The sequence below is a fragment of the Podarcis cretensis genome (genome assembly GCF_951804945.1).
Source record: "Podarcis cretensis genome assembly, chromosome: 1".
In the NCBI taxonomy this organism is placed as follows: Eukaryota; Metazoa; Chordata; class Lepidosauria; order Squamata; family Lacertidae; genus Podarcis; species Podarcis cretensis.
Genome location: NC_137170.1, coordinates 140,944,515 through 140,960,609, shown reverse-complemented (window position 1 = coordinate 140,960,609; position 16,095 = coordinate 140,944,515). Strand labels below are relative to the sequence as shown.

At 48.4% G+C, this 16,095-nt stretch overlaps 1 protein-coding gene and 1 long non-coding RNA gene across 36 annotated transcripts in view; one reads left to right on the top strand and one right to left on the bottom strand.

Moving 5' to 3' along the window:
• Positions 1-16,095, bottom strand: part of LOC307220561 — a 320,367-nt gene that overhangs the window by 10,014 nt on the left and 294,258 nt on the right. The gene's annotated exons all lie outside the window — the stretch shown is intronic.
• Positions 1-16,095, top strand: part of MAP2 (microtubule associated protein 2) — a 323,285-nt gene that overhangs the window by 81,638 nt on the left and 225,552 nt on the right. For 33 of the 35 annotated variants that reach the window (XM_079975430.1, XM_079975463.1, XM_079975460.1 and 30 more), the window contains exon 2: positions 12,974-13,023. The exons of the other annotated variants lie outside the window; for them this stretch is intronic. The gene's annotated coding sequence lies outside the window, so the exon portion shown is untranslated. The remainder of the gene's footprint in view (positions 1-12,973; positions 13,024-16,095) is intronic. 35 annotated transcript variants of the gene reach the window in all.

Sequence of the window (16,095 nt, the reverse complement as noted above, 5' to 3'; positions counted from 1 at the left end):
ATTCCTATGCTTGTTACCTTCTCACCCCCATGGGGGGAATATACTTAAAGTAGATTACTTTAGGTCTGTATTACAAATGGAAAGCATTACATTAAACCTGAGTGTATTTTTGTGTGTTTTAAGTACATCGTGACCCCTAAATTTAAGTGGATTTCTAGTTTAAGAAAAAGATGAAAAAGACCTAAATAACTTTAACCTTAATGATCATTCTTATTCTTCCTTACTGTTGAGGGAGTGAGGTTTGAATAGGCAATTGCAATGGACTATGGGTGTCCCTAAGCACAGTGCTATTTTTCAAGAAAAAGAGGTGCTGGAACTCACCATGAACACTTTCCCTGTTTTCTTGGAATGGCAATGGCCAGAACTGAGTTCCGGTTGGAAAAAAAGTCCTGCCTAAGCACCATTTTATGACTGAATTGTCAGCCATTTGGCCCAGTACTGTCTACTCTGATTGGTAGTCACTTATGAAGTCTGGGACATAGTGAGGTATTTCCTGGACTCCCCAATATCCTTTTAAATTCAAGAGCCTTGAGACTCAACCTGATGACTCAGTATGTGAAGTATGAGATGAGATAGCTCAGGTGGTAGAGCACGAGGCTCTTAACTTCAGGGTTGTGGGTTCAAGTCCCACGTTGGGCAAAATGTTTCCTGCATTGCAGGGGCTTGGACTAGATTACATTGTCCCTTCCAGCTCTGAAATTCTATGATTCTCTCACCAAGCAATGGCTCCCCCAAGGGTAAAAGAGTAATGAATATCAATCTATTCTCCTGTTACAGATAGGTAGCCGTGTTGGTCTGCCATAGTCAAAACAAAAAAAATTCCTTCCAGTAGCACCTTAAAGACCAACTAAGTTAGTTCTTGGTATGAGCTTTCGTGTGCATGCACACTTCTTCAGATACACACTATTCTCCTATTACTGATCAATCCTACACATATCTACTCAGTAGTAAGCCCTAGTGTCTTAATCCTAAGTACATTGAGTACAGGATAACTGCCTTATCCCCTTCACCATTTTGTGAGGTAAGCCACAGTTACATTTTGAAAATGGTAGACTGAGAGATGGTGACATTCCTATGGTACTACATTGACACAGTAATCAGGCCAAATTCTATGATTATCCAATACATTAGTTTTACATTAGTTTCTTAATCTGTTTTTTAAAAAATTATTTGTTTGTTTGTTTAATACGACCTTCAGCCAAAAATCACGGGGAGGTTCACAACATAAAAATACAAAAGAACACAAAATGCATAATAAAGCAAACAAAAAAAGTGTTCTGGGAAGTAGAAGGGGGGAGAACAGTGAGCGAGCCATCTTGGGCAGGATGGCTGAAGGCTGGCTGGGAGAGATGCCTTGGCCTCCATGTCTGCACAGCTGTGGGTAACCAGCCTCTCTTGAAACGACCATGCTGTGAGAACTGGGCTTCCTCCATGCAGACTGAAGGTGTAGATATGTGAATAAATAACATTTCTTAAAGCTATAAGTCTCCACCGTGTCTTCAAATTATCCAAAGGAGCACTAATCCTGGAAGGGGGCCCACACCAGGGGTGTAGCATGGGGGTGGGGCTGTCGGGGTAATGGCCCCAGACACATTTTTTTGGGGGGGATGCATTTGGCTCTTCACACCACCCTGCCATCCTTGCACCTCTTTGCAAGGTTGGGATCTGATCTGAATGATTTGCCTGGTGAAGGAATTCCAATCTTTCATGAGGGCTTCTATATTTTTGTCAACATCTCCTGTTTCTGTTTTAGACTTACATACACATTTTTAATGCTGCCTTTCTGTTCCCACCCCTGCTTTTTCTGATCATTTTTTTAGTTAGTTACATGGATATCTTCTGACACAATTTTACATGTTGAGTGGATTGATACAAATTCTTTATTTTAGATTTTAGATTGTCAGTCCCTTCTCCCATTTTCTTCATTTTATAAAGACTTCCATTTTTCTTCTTGCCTTCCATAGTTTCATTGTCTCTGCTTTTTAACCACAATGATAACCGTTTGGACTTGCTTGTGCCTTTTATAATCTGCGGTATGCATTTTATTTGATCCCCTATTACAGCTTCATAAAATATTCCCCCAGCTTCCTGAAGAGATTTGACCCTTTAGCTGCCTCTTCACTAATCCTCTGATGTCTGAGAAGTTTCTCCTTTTGAAATTAAGTATGGCTGTGTTGGATTTTTCAGGGCAATTTTCCACAATATATAATTTGAGGACACTAGTATCTTTCCCTCCCTGTAGTCAACAACAAGGAAGCCCTTCTGTGTACATGGATCAGCTCTGCTGGACTGCTGTTGCTGTGTTTAAGATGCCAAAGTGATTCTTTCCAAGAACTATTCCTGTGGCTTTCTTCAAGTATATAGTGGTACCTCTGGTTACATACTTAATTCGTTCTGGAGGTCCGTTCTTAACCTGAAACTGTTCTTAACCTGAAGCACCACTTTAGCTAATGGGGCCTCCTGCTGCTGCCGCACCGCCAGAGCACGATTTCTGTTCTCATCCTGAAGCACAGTTCTTAACCCGAGGTAATATTTCTGGGTTAGAGGAGTCTGTAACCTGAAGCATATGTAACCTGAAGTGTATGTAACCCGAGGTACCACTGTAATGTGTATTGCATCAGCCTCTTTGGATTCAATCATGGAAACATTGTGACCAGATAATAAATCAATAGCTCAGTTAAGAAACTTAAACACTACTGATAAATACCTGATAAATACCTTACAGGGAGATTCAGGAAGGATGCAGAGATATCGTTTGGATGGGGAACACTGAAAACTGGGTCATACAAATGCTTGGTAGTTGCTCTGGTGGTTTGCTTTTTTGTTTTGCTCTTTAAAAGCCATATACTTAAGTAAGTTGGCCAAGATAATTGTGCCCTAACTGGGACTTGAACTGCAGCCATCAAAATGACATCTTTTGGAGTCCTTTGGTACTTCAGTTTACTTCTGGCAGTTTTGCTCTTTGTGCAGCCAAAGTATCTTGGCTGTGTCTGTCTAACTGCAATTTGGTGCCCTTGAGATGTCGTTGGACCACAGTCCCCTTCATCCTTGAAGCTGGCCTATACCAAGTCAGACCATTGGCTGAAACTAGCACAGTATTGCCTACACTGATTGGCAGTTGGTCTCTTAGGGTTTTAGACAGAGATAGAATCTGCAGTGATTTAAGGGAGCAAGGAGATTCATATGCGAGTAGAAGCTCCCATAGCAAAAGTAAGAAGGTTATTGTCAGAGCCACCCTGGGTCCCAGCTCACAAGAGACCAAAGTCCAGTCCAAGTTATATACTAAAGGTTTTATTGAAGATCATTGTCGTCATTACATCCAAACTCCGTGACTCCGCATCTGTTACCCTTAGATGTTAGAAGTCCCCTCTGAGTCCGTCCCTCCCCTGCACCAATTTAAGAGGCTTGTGCTGCTCCACCTTTTCCTCTCCTTCCTTTTCCGCAGGGTCTTCCTGCCCCCCTGTGTTCCCTCTTTCCGGGACTCCCCAGAGGCTGAGTCTTCTCCTGCCTGCTGCCCCCTCCTTCGTGCTTTAGCACCAGGCTCCTCCCCAGAGCTCTCCCCACTTCCGCGCGCCTCCACATTTGAACTTGGCGCGCGTACGTTGCTCCTGACCTTCCTTTCAACAGCCACACTGCTCCCGGTACTGCTTTCCGCCCCTTCCGGCAGGACGTCTTGCCCCGATCTCCTTCCCCCCTCTGCTCCTTGTTCTGTTCCTCCCGACACACTGGTAACTCCACCCTCTTCACTCCGTTCCGGTGGAGAAGCCGGTCTCGATCTCCAACTCCCACTGGCGGTTCCCCCTACGTTCCCCTGCTCCTGACTGCTTCCCCCTTGGGCTCCCCTTGGCTTGACCAGGGGGGCTCCCTTTTGGGAATCCTCCGATTCACTGGACGGACTCATGGACCATCTCGGGTCATTGTCGTCCTCTTCCTCGTCAGGCTGGAATCCTTCTCCCTCACTCTCGGTCTCCTCCCTCCTCTGCGCCTCTCTCCCTGAACCCCTGACATCCATCCCCCCCTCGAAGCCCCCCCTTCCCCCCTCCCCCCCATCGGGTGCGGGTTGTGGGAACTGCAGCTCCTCGGAGGTAGATGCAGGATACATTTCGGCTACGTCCATGACCTCTGCTGGCAGCTCGGTGTACGTGTGTTCGAATTCGGGTTCTTCACCCAAAATGTTCGCAGTTCCCTCTTCCATTGCTACTTCGTCTGGTGCTGCCGGCCAAGGCCCCTTCAGCCATTTCTTGCGCCAGGCTTCCTCTGGTTGCTCATCCCACCAATAAGAGGGCTCTGTGTCCACCCCCGAACACGATCCCCTGGGCGAGTTTGAGTTCGGCGTTCTTTCCTCGGCTGAAGAAAAGCCGTGGAAAGTGCTGCCTGAACATGTGGGGGTAAAGAGCCAGTCATCGAAGTACTCGGCTGGCATGGGTCTATGTGGGAAAAGGGCATGGAACTCGTCCTTTAAAAGAGGTTCGTCTAAAGCGTAGTCCGGCACCCACCCACTGGCACTGACTGGTGCACCCTCTCTGACTAGAAAGTATTCTATTCCCTCTTCCCCCCATCTCGAGTCCAGGATCTCTGTGACCTCGTTGAGTGGTTCGACCCTAGGCGATCCCTCCCTCCTAGGTGACTCTGTGCGTGGCTGCGGTACTGTTTCAGGCTCCTGAAACCTGTGCGGGGCCTTGTAGGGAGTGAGCACCGACCTATGAAAAACCGGGTGGACTCTGGAACCTTCGGGGAGGGCCAGTCGAAAAGCCACGGGGTTGATCTTAGCCTCCACCTGGTATGGTCCTAGCTGCCTGTGCCCTAGCTTCTTCTTGGCCAACGACTTGGTTGGCATCGCCTGGGCCGCTAACCACACCCAGTCCCCCACCTGGATGTCCTCTCCCACTCTTCTGCCTTTGTCTGCCTGCACCTTATATGCTTGTTTGGCTAGCTCCAAATGTCTCCGCAGCTCCTCGTGCACCTCTTGTAGTTCTGCAGCGAACTGGTCGGCCTCTTGCGGCTCCCCCTCTCTTGGTGCTACGACCCCCGGGAAGGTCCTGGGATGACGTCCATTGTTCGCGAAGAACGGCGTCACCCCCGTCGACGCATGCTTCGTGTTGTTGTAGGCAAACTCCGCCATCGGTAGGTAGTCCACCCAAGCTGTGGGTCGCTGATTTGCATAACATCTCAGGTACTGCTGCATGATCGCGTTGACCCTCTCGGCCTGGCCGTTGGTTTGTGGATGTCTTGCCGACGCTAGGTTGATCTTGACGCGCAGGATACCTAGGAGCTTCTGCCAAAAATTGGAAATAAACTGGCGCCCCCTGTCGGACAGGATGGCCCGCGGCAGCCCATGCGCCCGGAACACGTGGTCGATGAAGAGCTTGGCGGTCTGTTCCGCCGTCGCCACCTTCGCGCAGGGAATGAAGTGCGCCATCTTGGTGAACAAGTCCACCACCACCAGTACCGCCGTCTTGCCTCTGGAACTGGGCAGGTCAGTGACGAAGTCCAGCGCCACCCTCTCCCACGGTTGCTGTGGTGTTTCCAGTGGTTCCAGCAAGCCCGCCGGCTTCTGGTGTACTGGCTTGGACCTCTGACAAGTGTCACATCTGGCGACGTACTCCGCTACTTCTCCTCGCATCTGGGGCCACCAAAAGTCCCTGGCCACCAGTTCTATTGTCTTCTCCCTGCCGAAATGGCCCGCACTGGGAGCGTCGTGCAACTGCTGCAGAACCTTTGCTCGGAGCTCGTCGCTCGGCACGTAGAGGGCACCCTTGTGAGTTAACAGTCCGTCGCGTAACTGGAACTCATCGTCTCTCAGCGAACCCCTACGCAGCTCCTCTATTTTGGATTGTGCAAACTGATCTACCTGCAACGCGCGTCGCACTGCGTCCAGGTCGACAGCGATGGCAGCGCACGCCCACGCCTGCGGTGCAAAAATGTGCCTGGCTGCTATTGGCGCCGCTTCCTCAAGATATTGCGGTTTCCTGGAGAGCGCATCGGCTATAACGTTGGAGTCCCCTGGGACGTACTCTATCCTGAAGTCGAAATCCGCGAAGAACTCTGCCCAGCGCATGTGTCTTTGGCTCTGGAGTTTCGCCGTGCGCCAATACTCTAAATTCTTGTGATCCGTGCGGACCTGCACTGTGTGCTTGGCTCCAATGAGGAAATGTCGCCACGCTTTGAACGCTGCGTGAATGGCTAACAGCTCCCTGTCCCATATGGTGTAGTTTTGCTCCGCTTTGCTGAGCTTTCTGGAGTAAAAGGCACCGGGTCTCCAGTTTCCATGTGGATCTTCTTGCAGGAGTACGGCTCCAACCGCTCTGTCTGACGCGTCGGTCTCTACTCGTATGGGCTTGCCTGGATTCACGTGCAGCAGCTGCTCCTCGGAGGCGAAAAGGCTTTTAAGCTTCTGAAAAGAGCGCTCCGCCTGTTCCGTCCACACGAACCTCTTTTTCTTGGAACTGAGAGTGTCCGTGATCGCTGCCGTCTCCTTTGCAAAACCTCTGATGAATTTGCGGTAGAAGTTGGCGAAGCCGATGAATCTTTGGACTTCCTTCCGATTGCGAGGGCTCTTCCAGTCCAACACCGCGCGGACCTTGGCGCTGTCCATGGCCAGCCCCTTGTCGGACAGCTTGTAGCCTAGGAAATCCACGTCCGTCACATCAAACTGGCACTTCTCTAACTTGGCGTAGAGCTTGTTCTCCCGTAGTCTCTGCAGGACTTCCTTTACGTCCTTCTCATGGGCCTCCTCCGTTTCCGAAAAGATCAGGATGTCGTCGAGGAAACACACGCATTTCTTGTAGAGAAGTCCCGCTAGCACGTGATGCATAAATGCTTGAAAGACGTGAGATCCATTTTGGAGACCAAATGGCATCACTCTGTATTCGTACGTGCCCAGAGGCGTGAACATGGCCGTCTTCCACTCATCGCCCTCCCGGATGCGTATGAGGTTATACGCTCCACGCAGATCCAATTTGGTGAAGATCTTCCCCTTCCTTACGGTTGCCAGGAGATCATCTATCCTGGGCATGGGGAAGGCCTTGGGTTTGGTCTTACTGTTTATGAATCGATAGTCCACAATGAGTCTTTTTTGGGGCGTGTCCTTTTTCTTTACAAAGAAAACAGGACTGCCCCCCACCGCTTTCGATTCTCGGATGAATCCGCGCTTCAAATTGTGCTCTATGAACTCCCTGAGTTCTTGCATCTCGTCCTCAGACATGGAATACAGCTTTGCAGTCGGCAACTGCGCCCCTGGCACCAGGTCGATGGCACAATCATAAGGCCTGTGGGGCGGCAACTGGTCAGCTTCCTTCTCGCAGAAAACCTCCAGGAACCCCTCGTACTTGCGGGGTACTGCCTGCACCATGCCAAGTTGCAACTGCTGCTCAGCTCCCTCCTCCTGGCTGGACTGGATGCAATGTTGAGCACAGTACGATGAGCAAAAGGTGATCTGCCGTTGGTACCACGCTACAGCAGGACTGTGTCTCTCCAGCCAACTCATGCCTAATACTATAGGCGTGTCTGAAAGGCGGGTGACATTGAAGCTGATGACTTCTCGATGATTTCCAATCCTCATCACCATGGGAGGCGTCTGTTGCACAACTTGTCCTCCTAGCAATTTCCTGCCATCCACCGTGACTACGTTCAGAGGTGTTGTCGCTGGCAGAAGCGCTATGCGATGCTGCTTGACAAAGTGCGTCCCCACAAAATCTGCGTTGCTCCCAGAATCAATCGTGATGGGGACTTCCAGGGTGGTTCCATTCGGCAACTGAAGTGTTGCAGTGAGCTGCACCGCTGGCTTGGGTGGTAAAGGGTCTGTGCGTTGCAAAAGCGCTGGGGACTGCTCTACAGATTCGCCTGGCTGAGCCCCAGCAGCTCTGCTTCCAGCCAGGCACTGTCGTTTCCCTGAGGTTGCTCTGCTTGCATCATTTCTGCTGCAACAGTTGCTAAAGCTGCAGTGTGTTTCTGCAGCCTCTGGGGACACTCTTTCGCCATGTGCTGTGCACTGTCGCAAATGTAACACTTCCTGGTCCCTCTAGGAGGCTGTGCCTTTACTGCACCGGAAGCTGGGGCTCTGGCTGTTGCTTGAGCCTTAGCACCACCAAGTTCCATGGGCTCCTCCCCCTGCCTTCCCAGTGGCGAAGGATGTGACTGACTGAACTCCCTGGGGATGAAAGAAGACGTCCTCGCTGGTGGACGCACCTGACGTTCTTCCTCAGCGTGCCAAGGACGTCCCTCGTGCCTTATCCCAATCGCCAAAGCCCTCTGCACAAGCTCCTCCAGGGTCTGGGGTCTGTCTCCCCTGGCAAGTTCATCCTTAATGGGACCGCTGAGCCCCTCCCAGAACAAATCCCTCACAGGTGCACAATCCTTCTCCCAGCTTAGCGCAGTCAGTAAAGCAAAAAATCTGGAATGGTACTGACGCACAGTGGCTTTGCCTTGCCGCAATCCAAAAATTTCCCTGCGTGCAAGATCCACATCTACAGTTGACTGGAAGCAGGCATCCATTGCTTTAATGAATTCATCTGCATCGCGGCGGGCAGGGCCATCTTCACGCCACAAATTGCGCAACCAGTCTCTGGCCGGCCCATGCAAGTGAGAAACAATAAACCCCACTTTCTCCTCCTCATCTTTAAAGTCATGACGAAGCAAGTGCAATGCATACAAAACGTCTGCTCTGAAACTGGGGTAGTGCTTCAGGTTCCCATCGAAGTGGGTGACTAGGCTGCCCCCCTTCCGTCCAAGTCCAATCCCTTCTGATCTGGACCCTGGGAACCCTTCCCTGCTTGCACGTTCCCACCTGGTTTGCAGGTCCTGGCAGCGCTTCTCCATTTCGTCATGCTTCTTCTGAGACGCAAGGACTGCAGCAGTGAGTTCGGAAACTGTAGTTCGCAGAGCTGTCAACTGCTCCTCCGCACTCATGGCTGTCACCGTTCGTGAGCTTTGCAAAAAAAAATTTTTGCGTTCTTTGGAGGGGACTTACTGTCAGAGCCACCCTGGGTCCCAGCTCACAAGAGACCAAAGTCCAGTCCAAGTTATATACTAAAGGTTTTATTGAAGATCATTGTCGTCATTACATCCAAACTCCGTGACTCCGCATCTGTTACCCTTAGATGTTAGAAGTCCCCTCTGAGTCCGTCCCTCCCCTGCACCAATTTAAGAGGCTTGTGCTGCTCCACCTTTTCCTCTCCTTCCTTTTCCGCAGGGTCTTCCTGCCCCCCTGTGTTCCCTCTTTCCGGGACTCCCCAGAGGCTGAGTCTTCTCCTGCCTGCTGCCCCCTCCTTCGTGCTTTAGCACCAGGCTCCTCCCCAGAGCTCTCCCCACTTCCGCGCGCCTCCACATTTGAACTTGGCGCGCGTACGTTGCTCCTGACCTTCCTTTCAACAGCCACACTGCTCCCGGTACTGCTTTCCGCCCCTTCCGGCAGGACGTCTTGCCCCGATCTCCTTCCCCCCTCTGCTCCTTGTTCTGTTCCTCCCGACACACTGGTAACTCCACCCTCTTCACTCCGTTCCGGTGGAGAAGCCGGTCTCGATCTCCAACTCCCACTGGCGGTTCCCCCTACGTTCCCCTGCTCCTGACTGCTTCCCCCTTGGGCTCCCCTTGGCTTGACCAGGGGGGCTCCCTTTTGGGAATCCTCCGATTCACTGGACGGACTCATGGACCATCTCGGGTCATTGTCGTCCTCTTCCTCGTCAGGCTGGAATCCTTCTCCCTCACTCTCGGTCTCCTCCCTCCTCTGCGCCTCTCTCCCTGAACCCCTGACAGTTATTAACAAGTACAGAAGGTAGCAGAAGGCAACTGTAGCTTGATTAAGCTGACGCATAAAACAGTGAGATTGTCTGTTGCAGTTTCCATTGAGACTGGAGAATGACAAGCCTAGTCTGGACTCTTACATAGGGTAAATTCATAGATCTACCTGTATTCTGCAGTGAATTAAATGTATCAGATGGTCTGGTCCTTAGGAATTTGGAGAAAGAGAACAGGATTTTGGAGAGTTGTGTAACTCCTCATTAAGTACTTCTGCTCGTGTTAGCTCTTGCAGCCTAATAAAACATTGATTAATACCATATCTGTATGAAGAGGCTTGTAGTTATAGCCTTGCTCATCCTCAGTTTTAACAGAAGAACCTGGGCATCTTTAGAAGTTGCTCATTAAGAAAGGAGAAAAAGCAGATTTCATCTGTAAATGGAGTTGACTTAGAACACATCTTCAATTGCTCCTTCTGGAAGTTTTGCACAAACCTTTGTTATTAAAAAAAATATGTAAGCATAAACTAAAGTTTGTACATATAGCTGCTGTTACCTCTGATTCTAAGCAGCAGAACTACATATGAGTTTCAAAAGAATAAGATCATTTTCTACTTTAAAATGTTACTTGAGATTATAGGCTGCCAGGTTTTCTTAGAATGCATATTCTACTTTTATGCTGAATGAGACCAAAACTTCAAGTTCTATAGGAGTGCATTTCCATGAAGGTTTGATCTTCAGCACCTTTCGATTTATCAAGTGCTGAGCAACCTTGAACGGTATAGAATCATAGAATCGTAGAGTTGGAAGAGACCACAAGGGCCATCGAGTCCAACCCCCTATGTTGGGAGTAGTTCTCCAAACGTCTCAATATCAGTACAGACACCAGGTATCAAGTACTGAAAAAGTGGTATATATAAAGAGTGGTATATATACCGTATTTTTCACCCTATAGGGCGCACTTTTTCCCCTCCAAAAATGAAGGGGAAATGTGTGTGCGTCCTATGGAGCAAATGAAGGCTTTCCCTGAAGCCTGGAGAGCGAGACCCTCTCGCTCTCCAGGCTTCAGGAAGCTATCGGCAAGCCTGCGGAGCCCGGCGGGAACTCCCACTGGGCTCCAAAGGCTTGAGGATAGGTGCTTGCAGCCCGAAGCCCGGGGAGCAGGGTACTGCATGCCCCGGGCTTAGGGCAGCTATCGGCAAGCCTGCGGAGCCCGGCGGGAGTTCCCGTCGGGCTCCGTAGGCTTGCAGATAGGTGCTTGCAGCCCGAAGCCCGGGGAGCAGGGTACTGCACGCCCCGGGCTTAGGGCAGCTATCGACAAGCCTGCGGAGCCTGGCGGGAGTTCCCGTCGGGCTCCGTAGGCTTGCGGATAGGTGATTGCACCCTGAAGCCTGGGGAGCGCAGCACTGCGTACCCCGGGCTCAGGGCAGCTATCCGCAAGCCTGCGGAGCTGCCCCAGCCCCGAGGCTAAAAACGAAGCCAAGACAGCGAGTGGGATCCATCCCGCTCGCTGTCATGGCTTCTTTGCTCTTTGGGGCTCGGGGGGGGGGGAATAAAATTGTTTTTCTTTATTCCCCCCCCCCAAAAAAAACTTGGTGCGCCCTATGGTCCGGTGCGCCCTATAGAGCGAAAAATACGGTACCCAATTAGAGGAGACTTCCTAGACTCTTGAACCATAGTTTCCTGTGGGAAACAGCGTTTGGAGAGCTGGCCACAACTCCTGATATGTCATCCTGGTTTCTAGACAGCACTTAAGCTGTCTTAAGTTTGGATGTCACAAGAAACAATGTGATTGGGTTCCCAAACCCCACCCCTAGCCTCATGCACATGTGCCCCTATTTTCATCTGTGAAATGTTGCAGGGCAAGGTACTGTATAGTTGGACCACAGAACAGGTCAACTTTGAAAATGAGTTTCGAAATGTGGAAATACCATCTTAAGAAATACCATGAGGAAAGTATCCCTTGTGTTGTGATCCTAATTTGGGTTGTAGGTACTGCAGCTGATTCTTGCTCTCTCTTTCTCTCCTTCTCTCTCTCTCTCTCTCTCTCTCTCTCTCTCTCTCTCTCTCTCTCAAAAAAGACACAGAGAATCCCAACTACAGGTTTTAAGCACACAATTAAAGTCATGTCCAGCTTAGCCCTTTTAGACTGCCTTCAGAGCAAGCTATACCTGTGAACCTAACACAAATTACTTTTTAACAAAGCATCCCCCCCAAGGCAAACATGGTTACAAAACAAAGAATGGGAGACTGACGCTGGCAAGTAGAGACAGTGGGTGTGTTTATACAGAAAATGACTCCTGCTCATTTTACTGTTTGGCCAAAATGTTCTGCAGGATTCACAAAAAGATGCAAGGGAAGAGGAACAACAACAAAAACCAAAATGCAAGAATTTAACAGGGTGTGTCTTTCAAAAAACCACCTGTAATTCAATTAGCCCAAATACATTTTTTAAAAAGCCAGCATATTTGAAGAGTCTAATAGTTTTTTGAGTCAGAAGTATTGGCATGGACTATGTTTTATTACAGCAAGGTTCATCTTAGTTTTGCCTTGGGTGTCAGTTTCTTTAGACTGACTGAGTCATCTGTGACATCTGTGGTTGTTAGGTTGCTGAAAGTTAAAAGGACTTTTCACATTTCTACAAAAAAAAAATTTCCTGCTTGCAAGGTTTCCTTCTGAACTAAAAGTCATATTATGTGGGCTCTACAACAATGCATAGGATTTTGTACAGTAAGCCTGCAACTTACATTTTTCAGTAACTAAGCCTGCAACTTTTTTTCCTGGACGCCAAGCCCCGCTGAATGTGCACAAGTTAAATGCACATAGGTTGTGGGCTTATTGTAAAGCAGTTTTTCATGGTTGAGAGAACAGAAATGCTCTAGGGAGGAGCAGGACTGTAGTCCTTGCCATATCCAATATACCACAGGTACTATATTACTTTGGCATGATTATTCTGCTTATCTGTTAGCATTGAGTAAAAAGGCCTTCTGGACTGTACTTTTTAAAGATGTAGAGGGGCATTGTTTCTTGTCTGGTATTACAATTTACCTCTGTTTTATGAAATTATATTCGTTTGGTCAGTGTCATATAGAGCGCAGTATAACACTGCCCCCCCCCAGTATAGTCTTTGCTACGTTTTGCCTTTATCACTTAAATGCTGGCACAGCATGTCTGAAAACTGGACCATATGAGTATTTTCAGTTTCTAACTTTAATTAAGGTTCCCTCTCTTTCTTTTAGACTGTAGAAAACCTGCCGAGGTATTCACTGGCTGGCAAATCTACCCAAAGGTAGGTATCTTTTTTGTGATGGTCTAAGCCCCATCACCGTGCAGTGTAAAAATATTCTATGGAGGTCTGATTGATCTGGAACATGTTCCTTATTACAAAGCTCTGATCTCCATGCTACCAAAGAGAGAGAAAGAACTTAATAGATTCCTTCTAAGAATGTATCATGTGAGGATGCAGGTGGGGGATTGCATATTGAACCCTTCAATCCTGTGCATGCTTACTCAGAAGTCAGTCCCCCTGTGTTTAGTGGGACATACTATCAGACAAGTGAACCTAGGATTGCATCCTAAATATTCTGCCACATCAAAAAGTCCCTGCCCATAAGTAAGGCACAAGAATGTCTAGCCTAGGCTTCTGCCTGAGGTGCTATTTAGTGTTTGTAATAATAATAATAATAATAATAATAATAATAATAATAATTTTTATTTATACCCCGCCCTCCCCAGCCAAGGCCGGGCTCAGAGCAGCTTACAAGCAATAATAAAAACAAGTTAAATGATTACAACTTAAAAACAAAATTAAAATACAACATTAAAATATTACAACATTAAAATAAAATGTAGCCTCAACGCAGGAGGAGAAGGAAAGAAAAAAAGAAAGAGAGGGAGGGAATCAAATTGGCTCCAAGCCAAAGGCCAGGCGGAACAACTCTGTTTTACAGGCCCTGCGGAAAGAAATCAGATCCTGCAGGGCCCTGGTCTCATGAGACAGAGCGTTCCACCAGGCCGGAGCCAGTGTTGAAAAGGCCCTGGCTCTGGTTGAAGCCAATCTAACTTCCTTAGGGCCCGGAACCACTAGGGTGTTGCTATTTATGGACCTTGAGGCTCTCTGTGGGGCATACTGGGAGAGGCAGGTATGAGGGTCCTAGGCCGTGAAGGGCTTTAAAGGTCAAAAGCAGCACCTTAAATCTGACACTGTACTCTACCGGGAGCCAGTGCAGTTTGAAAAGCACTGGGTGAATATGCTCCCATGGCAGAGACCCCGTGAGGAGCCTCGCTGCAGCATTCTGTACCCACTGGAGTTTCTGGCACAGCTTCAAGGGCAGCCCCGCGTAGAGCAAATTACAGTAGTCAAGTCTGGAGATGACCATTGCATGGATCACTGTGGCCAGGTTGGGGCAGGAAAGGTAAGGGATCAACTGCTTGATGCGGCGAAGGTGGAAAAATGTTGCCTTGGCTGTTGTTGTAACCTGCGCCTCCATGGAAAGGGAGGCGTCAAGGATTACACCCAAACTTTTAACGGAAGGCAATGGCACTAATTGGGCCCCCGCAAGAGAAGGGAGTTGGTCCCTCATCCCCATACCATCCCGACCCAAGCATAAGTGCCAACATAAAATCCCCTCATTTGATTTTGCAGTTTCATAAGGACCATGCCACGAGCTTCTGAATTCAAAAAAACAAAAAGAACACACACACTCTGTCTCTGTATAAAATGCTGAACTTATTGTTGACTCAGACTAAGTGTGGGTGGGTTTTGGAATGTGGCACAAACTCCAAAGAAAACAAAACTCCTACAGTGAGTTTGCTGATTTATTTATTTATATACAGATACTTTTGCTTTCAGAGAGACCTTATTTTACTCCCAGCTTCCATTAAATACATTAAAGAGCTGGGTACGCTGAGTCAAATGCTGTAGCTTGAGTCCAAAACACAGCATTTTGCTCTCTTACCATTTATCAGATTTGGGTGAACAGCTGCCAAGAATGTTTTCCAGCAAAAGGAGCTGGTAGACATTCTGTCAGCTATGAGACAGGATGGATTTGTTCAGGGTTCTGACCTTTTCTTGGTCCAATTTTATGCTGAAGCTTATAGAATCATAGAATCATAGAGTTGGAAGAGACCACAAGGGCCATCGAGTCCAACCCCCTGCCAAGCAGGAAACACCATCAGAGCACTCCTGACATATGGTTGTCAAGTCTCTGCTTAAAGACCTCCAAAGAAGGAGACGCCACCACACTCCTTGGCAGCAAATTCCACTGTCAAACAGCTCTTACTGTCAGGAAGTTCTTCCTAATGTTTAGGTGGAATTTTCTTTCTTGTAGTTTGGAACCATTGCTCCGTGTCCGCTTCTCTGGAGCAGCAGAAAACAACCTTTCTCCCTCCTCTATGTGACATCCTTTTATATATTTGAACATGGCTATCATATCACCCCTTAACCTCCTCTTCTCCAGGCTAAACATGCCCAGCTCCCTTAGCCGTTCCTCATAAGGCATCGTTTCCAGGCCTTTGACCATTTTGGTTGCCCTCCTCTGGACACGTTCCAGTTTGTCAGTGTCCTTCTTGAACTGTGGTGCCCAGAACTGGACACAGTACTCCAGGTGAGGTCTGACCAGAGCAGAATACAATGGCACTATTACTTCCCTTGATCTAGATGCTATACTCCTATTGATGCAGCCCAGAATTGCATTGGCTTTTTTAGCTGCCGCGTCACACTGTTGGTTAATTTCAAGTTTGTGGTCAACCAAGACTCCTAGATCTTTTTCACATGTACTGCTCCCAAGCCAGGTGTCACCCATCTTGTATTTGTGCCTCTCATTTTTTTTTGCCCAAGTGCAATACTTTACATTTCTCCCTGTTAAAATTCATCTTGTTTGTTTTGGCCCAGTTCTCTAATCTGTCAAGGTTGTTTTGAAGTGTGATCCTGTCCTCTGGGGTGTTAGCCACCCCTCCCAGTTTGGTGTCATCTGCAAATTTGATCAGGATGCCCTTGAGTCCATCATCCAAGTCATTGATAAAGATGTTGAATAAGACCGGGCCCAAGACAGAACCCTGTGGCACCCCACTAGTCACTCTTCTCCAGGATGAAGAGGAACCATTGATGAGCACCCTTTGGGTTCGGTCAGTCAGCCAGTTACAAATCCACTGAGTGGTAGCATAGTGAAGTCCGCATTTTACCAGCTTCTTTACAAGAATATCATGGGGCACCTTGTCAAATGCCTTGCTGAAATCAAGGTAGGCTACATCCACTGCGTTCCCTTCATCTACCAGGCTTGTAATTCTGTCAAAAAATGAGATCAGGTTAGTCTGACATGACTTATTTTTCAGAAATCCATGCTGACTATTGGTGATCACA